The following is a 7,948-nucleotide window of genomic DNA, read 5'->3' as shown; positions in this document are numbered from 1 at the left end:
GCAGAAGGAGAACATGTGGCTGTGGATGGTCTGAGGCTTCTGGCTGCTTTTGGGTGCCTCTTCACCTTTCTGCACGTGCAAACTGAGTTTAATTAAGTTCTGTTTCCCTAGAGGCTGGGAAAGGGAGAAACAGAAGTGACCTGGAACATCAGGGCTAATGGCCGGCTGCCTCCATCTTGGTGAGGTCAGGTGTCAGCCAAGCTGGCTGACAACCATCCACAGTTGAATCCAAAGTGCCCAAATGGGACACTATAACAAATCATGTATACAGATTTGTGTATATAGAAAACATTTTTCCTTTCTCTTCTTTTCTTTTCTTGAGAAATTCAGCTGGTCCTGATGTCTTTCCCTCGGTGTGTCCCTCTGTCATCTCTCTCTCTCTGTCTCTTTGTCTTACTGTCTCTGTCTGTCTCTGTCTGTCTCTGTCTCTGTCTCTCTCTCTGTGTGTGTGTGTGTGTGTGTGTGTGTGTGTGTGTGTGTGTGTGTGTGTTCCTTAATCTCAGCAGCACTACTCATCCAATCGATTTTTCCTCTCCCCTTGTCTCCTTCACATGGCTATTACCCCACCTTAAACAGCACTAGAAGAGCCTGGCAGGCAGATATCTACCCTCTATGCTGTCAGAATTTTTTTTTTTTTTTTTAAAGTCAAAACCTGGATTCTCAGGAGCCATGTGGTGTGTCCTCCTAGGTTCTGGTGCCCTCTTCTGGCATGCAGACATATAGTCAGCAGAGAGAGCTGTGTGGGTGGCCGAGGCAGGCAGAGTGGACCTCTGTGAGCTTGAGGCTAGATAAGTCTACGGAGCAAGTTCCATGACTGCCTGGGCTATACCAAAAGAAACGTACCTTGAGGCAAAACAAAACAAAGCAGAAAAGGTTCTGCTTTTATTTTACAGACATGTGTTCTCTCTAGTCCTATTGACTATAGAAGTTTGATCATGAAGTCACATTGATTTTTATTACAGAGTTTATTTGTGTGTGTGTGTGTGAGAGAGAGAGAGAGAGAGAGAGAGAGAGAGTTTTTTCTTTAATCTTCAAACATATTTTTTATTGTTTATTTATTTTATGAGCACACTGTCACTGTCTTCAACACACAAGGAGAGGATTCCATTACAGATGGTTGTGAGCCACCATGTGGTTGCTGGGATTTGAACTAAGGATCTCTGGAAGAGCAGTCAGTGCTCTTCACCGCTGAGCCGTCTCTCCAGCCCTGAAACAATATCTTGAATAAACAATAACAAAAACACTAAAACTAAGTCTGCCAGTTTTCCTCTTTCTTTCTCTCTCTCTCTCTCTCTCTCTCTCTCTCTCTCTCCCTCCCTCCCTCCCTCCCTTCCTTCTTTCTTCCTTTCTTTCTTTTTCTTCAGATAGGATTTCTTAGTGAATGATATTTATGTTGATATAAATTTTTTACGTACTTTTGACTGGCTAACTAACTAGCTAAGTCTGCCTGTCCTAAAGAAGGAGTTCCCCTGCCACAACTAAATACGTGCATAGAAAAAAAAATATATAATTATTAACTTGGGATGAAACTAATGTAACAAGCAAGCAAACAAACGCACAAGCAAACAAAGTAGGGATGGTGGTGCTGGGTGCCTGGTATATGGGAGATGGGAGACCTGTGGTCTAGAGCGTCCAGAGCTCTGGCCTCCATACTCTGGACTGCATTCTCTCTAGCAATCTTCCCAAAGTGGCTGTATTTAACCATGTTTTTATTTTTTAAATTGGCTCTCTCTCTCTCTCTGTCTCTCTGTCTCTCTGTCTCTGTCTCTCTCTCTTTCTCCCTCCCTCCCTCCCTCCCTCCCTCCCTCCCTCCCCCCACCACACACACAGAGGCACGTGTGAACAAGGGAATGCAAATGCACAAAATAAGTATGTTTTGATCAGAGTGAAAACAAATCACGGGAATTTTAACCATTCCACCATCATTCCACCATTCTTTTAATTTACTCTCTGTGTTTAGTCTTCCAAAGAGGGTGGCAGGTGTGTGGTTTGGTGAGTGCCGGCTGGCGGTGGCAGCGAGGAACAGAGAACAACAACAACCCCCCTCCCCCCCATCGGGATCGGTGGAGGGTTTTAAAAATGAGTGAGCCATTTAAAAATGGTGTGGAACTGAGGTCGCCGCCACCCTCCCCTCACGACGGAGTTTGGACGCTCCCTTTTCCTAACTGTGCCTGTTCCTTGCTAATTGTTAACCGATTCGAGAGTGCATGTCCTTTCACTTAGAGGTGGCCTGTTTTCACCGCTCCGTCCTACTTTCCTTTTCTGGGTGCCTGAGGGGGTTGGCCCCGAGTCCATCCCGCGTTCACTGTGTTCCGGCGGGACAACCGGGACCGTTTGTGCCATTCGGGAGAAGTGGTGGGTACCTGCCCCGTTGTGCGTGGGTGAGTGTCCCCCTGAGCTAGGGAGGTCACTCCGGAGAGACGGAATGAGTGTGTGTGGCGGCGGCGGCGCGTGACAGTCTGTATTGGTTTGCTTGATCGAGATCGCTGTCGGGCGACACCTAGTGGCGACAAGTTTCCGCAACGCTCCTGTCCCCCGGTTGGTGACAAAGGACGGGGAAGTGCCTGTGGTGAGCCGGCCAGGGTGAGAGGGTGACAGGCAAGCAGGCGGGTGCGCGACGGAGACGCCGTCCTGTCTGGGGACCATCTCTAGCTAGGAGGTTGTACCTGGAGAACTTCAGGGGAGGAGGGTGGCTGTACGACCTATTGGGACACAAGGAGGGGTTGGTGGCAGCTGGATGAGGTCGACCAGAAGGCTTGGGCCCCGTCCCGGATTTTTTTTTTTTTTTTCCAATTTTTTTTTTTTTAATTTTTTATTTTATTTTATTTTATTTTTTTTTTATTTCTTCCCTCCTCTCCGGTCCCAGCCAGCGGGACCATAGACACTTTTGAGGCCGAGAGGGTGCTGTGTCCCCGGCCTCCGAGCCGAGGTGGCCCGGCTAGGGGGCGCCACGGAGTTTTTTTTTTTTTTTTCTTTTCCAGGAGTCCCTTCGGTCCCAGCCAGCGGGACCATAGACACTTTTGAGGCCGAGAGGGTGCTGTGTCCCCGGCCTCCGAGCCGAGGTGGCCCGGCTAGGTGGCGCCACGGATTTTTTTCTTTTTCTTTTCCAGGAGTCCCTTCGGTCCCTGATAGCGGGAGCCTGGACCTCTGAGGCCGAGAGGGTGCTGTGTCCCCGGCCTCCGAGCCGAGGTGGCCCGGCTAGGGGGCGCCACGGAGTTTTTTTTTTTTTTTTTTTCTTTTCCAGGAGTCCCTTCGGTCCCAGCCAGCGGGACCATAGACACTTTTGAGGCCGAGAGGGTGCTGTGTCCCCGGCCTCCGAGCCGAGGTGGCCCGGCTAGGTGGCGCCACGGATTTTTTTTTTTTCTTTTCCAGGAGTCCCTTCGGTCCCTGATAGCGGGAGCCTGGACCTCTGAGGCCGAGAGGGTGCTGTGTCCCCGGCCTCCGAGCCGAGGTGGCCCGGCTAGGGGGCGCCACGGAGTTTTTTTTTTTTTTTTCTTTTCCAGGAGTCCCTTCGGTCCCTGATAGCGGGAGCCTGGACCTCTGAGGCCGAGAGGGTGCTGTGTCCCCGGCCTCCGAGCCGAGGTGGCCCGGCTAGGGGGCGCCACGGAGTTTTTTTTTTTTTTCTTTTTCTTTTCCAGGAGTCCCTTCGGTCCCTGATAGCGGGAGCCTGGACCTCTGAGGCCGAGAGGGTGCTGTGTCCCCGGCCTCCGAGCCGAGGTGGCCCGGCTAGGGGGCGCCACGGAGTTTTTTTTTTTTTTTCTTTTTCTTTTCCAGGAGTCCCTTCGGTCCCTGATAGCGGGAGCCTGGACCTCTGAGGCCGAGAGGGTGCTGTGTCCCCGGCCTCCGAGCCGAGGTGGCCCGGCTAGGGGGCGCCACGGAGTTTTTTTTTTTTTTTTTTTCTTTTCCAGGAGTCCCTTCGGTCCCAGCCAGCGGGACCATAGACACTTTTGAGGCCGAGAGGGTGCTGTGTCCCCGGCCTCCGAGCCGAGGTGGCCCGGCTAGGTGGCGCCACGGATTTTTTTTTTTTTCTTTTCCAGGAGTCCCTTCGGTCCCTGATAGCGGGAGCCTGGACCTCTGAGGCCGAGAGGGTGCTGTGTCCCCGGCCTCCGAGCCGAGGTGTCCCGGCTAGGGGGCGCCTCCGAGACTTTATTTTTTCCAGGATCCTCCCCGGTCCCTGCCAGCGGGAGCATGGACTTCTGAGGCCGAGGGGAAGCTGTGTTCCAGGCTATCTACCATGGCCTCCTCGGTCTGTGAGCACTCAGGGTTCTAAGGTCGACCAGTTGTTCCTTTGCGGTCCGGTTCTCTTTCTACATGGGGACCTCTTGGGGACACGTCACCGAACATGACTTCCAGACGTTCCGTGTGGCCTGTCATGTTTATCCCTGTGTCTTTTACACTTTTCATCTTTGCTATCTGTCCTTATTGTACCTGGAGATATATGCTGACACGCTGTCCTTTTGACTCTTTTTGTCATTAAAGGACGTTGGAAGAGGCTTGCACCAAGGCTGTTTGCTTGTCCAGCCCTAGCTCTTTTCTTCTGCGCATGGGCCTCTTCGATGCTTGAAGCTTAGCGTCCCCCCATGAGTACGCGCTTCCTGCTTTCCCGTGCTTGCTTGCCTGTGCTCTGTGGGGCAGCTTTATGACAACCGTCCCGCGTGTCAGGCGTTCCCGATTTCCCCGTGGTGGTTGTCGTCCGTTACCGGTAGGAGTCGTTGGTGCCGAGTGCGACTGGAAGGGTTTTCCCGTTTGGTGCTAGTGACCCCCTGGCGTGCTCCTCTGCGGCCGACCGGTTTTTTTATTTGTTTTTTTTTTTTTGTTTTTTGTTTTTTTTTTTTTTTGTTTTTTGGAAGGAGTTCCCGAACCTCCGCTGCTTGGTGGTGTGTCCCTTTCTTTCCTGCTGTGTGCCTCCCGAGTTGCACCTTTTCTCCTTCGAAGGGGATTTTATTTTTTTATTTTTATTTTTTATTTTTTATTTTTATTTTTTTTTGAAGGAGTTCCCGAACCTCCGCTGCCCGTTGAGTCCCGTTCTTCCACGCCACGTGCCTCCCGAGTGCAACGCTTCCTTTTTTTTCTCGCCCTCGAGAAGGGTAAATTTTTTTTTTTGTGTGTGTGGCAGTGTTAGCGACTTCTTCCCGTGCTCTCTCTCGCTCTTCTCGCTCGTATTCCCGTCCAGTGCGTTGTTAGAAAGCTCTCACGCCCGTTGTTCCCGATGCATGGCGTGTCTCGCTCCCGTTGGATCGATGTGGTGCTGCCGCGTTCTCTTCGGGCCGGGGCCTAAGCCGCGCCAGGCGAGGGACGGACATTCATGGCGAATGGTCATTCAGCGCGAATGGCGACCGCTCTTCTCGTTCTGCCAGCGGGCCCCTCGTCTCTCCTCCCCATTCCTTTGCAGGGTGGTGTGTGGAAGTCAGGGGTGCGGCTGTCCGGCACGAGCGCTGACCCGCGCACACTTGTTGCTGTGGTTCGCGGTGTCCCTGTGGACGTGTCGGGGGCGCTTGCCCCCACGCCGTTCACTGCTTCGCGGCCCTCTTCCCCCGTGCCGGGGGAAGGTGGTAGACCCGCTGCGGTGCATACCCTTCCCGAATGGTGTGTGCACGCGCCCTGCTTCGTGTGAGCCTTGCGGTGCTCCTGGAGCGTTCCGGGCTTTGACCACCAAGGTGCCCGCTTCTGAGTTGGCGGTGGCGCTTCCCGCTCCCCGGCGTGCCTCCTGTGCTCCATGGTGCTTGTGCCTTTACGCTTTCCCTTGTCCTAGTTGCCGGCTTTCTGCACGGTGACAGAAAGGGGGGGGGTCGAGGAGTTGAGTGTGCGGTTAAAAGGCTCCTTCCGTTGGGTGAGCGCCCACCCCGTGCCTATGTTTTTGGTGCCTTCACCCGCGGGCCCTGCGCGGTTAGGGTGGTGCTGAGCGATCGCGGCTGGCCCTTTTTAAAGACCGGACTCCCTCAAGTCAAGGCTCCTCCTTTGTGTGCGCCTTGAAGAGGCCTGGCTCTCGGCGGGGACCTGTCGCAGGTCCCCCCGGTCCGCGAATGCTCAAGAAGACCCCGGAGAAAGAGACCTTTGCCGATACCGCAGACCCCCCACCAGCTGGCGCGTGGTCCTTCCCGTTCTGTCCCGCGCCTGTTGCTCGTTTCCCGTTGCGTGCACGGAGCCCTTGGCTGCTCGTCGGTGTTGGGTTCGTCCCGCCCTCAGTGAGGAATTTGCCTTCTCTAGCTATCTTCGGAAAGGGCTTTACGATCTCCGAGGGGCTTCTCCCGGATGGTCCCCTCGGCTGCCCGCCCTGACCTCAGCCTTCTGCGCGCAGCGTTTGCTCTCTCGCCTACCGCGACCCGCGCCTCCCCGCTCCGAGTACGAGGAGGGATCACGCGGGACGGGGCTCTGTCGACCTGCCGCTGTGCGGAGCTTGTGGGGGAGATTGGGTTTCTGGTGGCAGGTGGCGGGGAAGGGCCGTGCACACGCCCGCGTGCGCGGTACCCCCCTCACCGCGAGGGGTCGTCGCGGGACGGGTGGGTTTGGAAGGGCGGCGGTGGGCTCCCGGTCCCACCCGCCTCCGTTTCCCCCCGTGCCCTCCGTCGCGTGTGCGTCCCTCCCACGCGCGTCCACGTCCCGGCCACTCTCGCGGCGAGGTCGTGTCGCGTGTGGTGCGTGCCGCGTGCTCTCGGGCGTCTGCGGTTGCCGCCTCGTCCCCCCCTTCCACGGCAGCGTTCCCACGGCCGGTGGAGATCGCGGGAGCCGTCCTACCCCCCCTTCCCCCTCCGCGGGGCTCTTGAGGGTCCGTGAACCGCGGGGTTGGCCTCGCTCTCGGGGGCGGACTTCTTATTTGGGGGAACCGGCGGTCGGCCGCGTCCGGCGCGTCGTCGGACGTTGGGACCCGCTGCCACGCGGGGGTCTTCGTCGGTTGGCGTCGGCGTCTGCCTCGGTTCTCTCTCGCGTCGGCTGGCGTCTCCTCGGGCTCCCGGGGGTTGTCCGTTGGTTTCGGGTCGGCTCGGTGCCGCGGGCGTGGCGGGACTGCTCCGGGTTGGGTGCAGTGTGATTCCCGCCGGCTTGGCTCGCGTGCCCGGTCGCCGCCCGAGCGGCCTCCCGGTCCCTTGTGAGGCGTCTCCCGCGGGGGGTGCCGCTGCGGCCCGCCCTGCCGTCGACGGTCCTCGTTCTGTCGGTTCGCTCCCCCTCCCCGCCCGCCGGCGTTCCTTTCTCTCTCGCTCCTCGTCTGGCCGACCCGCGGCCGTGCTGCCGGGCCCCTCCTCACGGGGGGGCAGCCGGGCGCGCACGGGTCCCGGGGCGGTCGCGGGGTGCCTGGGGGGAAGGGCCGCCCGGCGGGCGGGAGGAAGTTGCGGTTTGAAGGGCGTCCCGGCCGCCGCGGCCGTGGCGGCGCGTCTCGCCTGGTCTCTTGGAGGCGTGTGCGGGGGGAAAGACGCCCCGCGAGGCGTAGAGGAGAAAGAGGCTTTAGTGGCTGTCGCCCACGCCGGTCCGTGGGGCCTGTTGGCTGAGGGTGCGTCTGCGCGGGGGCCCGTCCGGCCCCGCCGTCCTCTGGGAAGGCGTGCGTCGGGGGAAAGCTGCCGGGGTGCCAAGGTGGGCGCCTGGGCGTTGAGTCGAACCCGTGTGCGCGTCCCGGTGTGGCGGTGGGGGCTCCGGTCGGTGTCTCTCCCCCTCGCTGCCCCGAGGCCCGGCCTCCCTTCCGACGCGGGCTCGGCCCCCCTCTCTCCCCCCTCGCGGGGTCAGAGTCGCTCGTCGACCTCCTCCCCTCCTCCTCCACCTGTCCGCGCGAGGGCGTTGCCGCCGCGTGTCAGGCGTTGGGCCCGTCCTCATCCTCCGCTTCTCGCCCGGGGTCGGCCGCCGTCCGGTCTCCCGCCGCTCCCCGTTGGCGTGGTCTCCCTCCCGCCGGTTCACGGTCCTCCGACCCCGCCCGAGGGGGTCGGGGGTGGTTTCCCCGTCTCCCCGGCGTTGCGCCTCGCTT

The 7,948-nt window shown here is 58.1% G+C and overlaps 1 long non-coding RNA gene across 1 annotated transcript in view; it reads left to right on the top strand.

Annotated features, from left to right (window-relative positions):
- The first annotated feature begins 2,103 nt into the window (after positions 1-2,103).
- The window catches only part of LOC147997349 (uncharacterized), an 18,375-nt gene continuing 12,530 nt past the window's right edge, over positions 2,104-7,948 (top strand). The window contains exon 1 of the long non-coding RNA XR_015647953.1: positions 2,104-2,381. This is a non-coding gene — a long non-coding RNA (uncharacterized LOC147997349). The remainder of the gene's footprint in view (positions 2,382-7,948) is intronic.

Source organism: Rattus norvegicus, unplaced genomic scaffold (assembly GCF_021556685.1).
Source record: "Rattus norvegicus strain SHRSP/BbbUtx unplaced genomic scaffold, alternate assembly SHRSP_T2T unassigned-0000182, whole genome shotgun sequence".
Lineage (NCBI taxonomy): Eukaryota > Metazoa > Chordata > Mammalia > Rodentia > Muridae > Rattus > Rattus norvegicus.
This window is presented reverse-complemented; position numbering and strand designations above follow the sequence as displayed.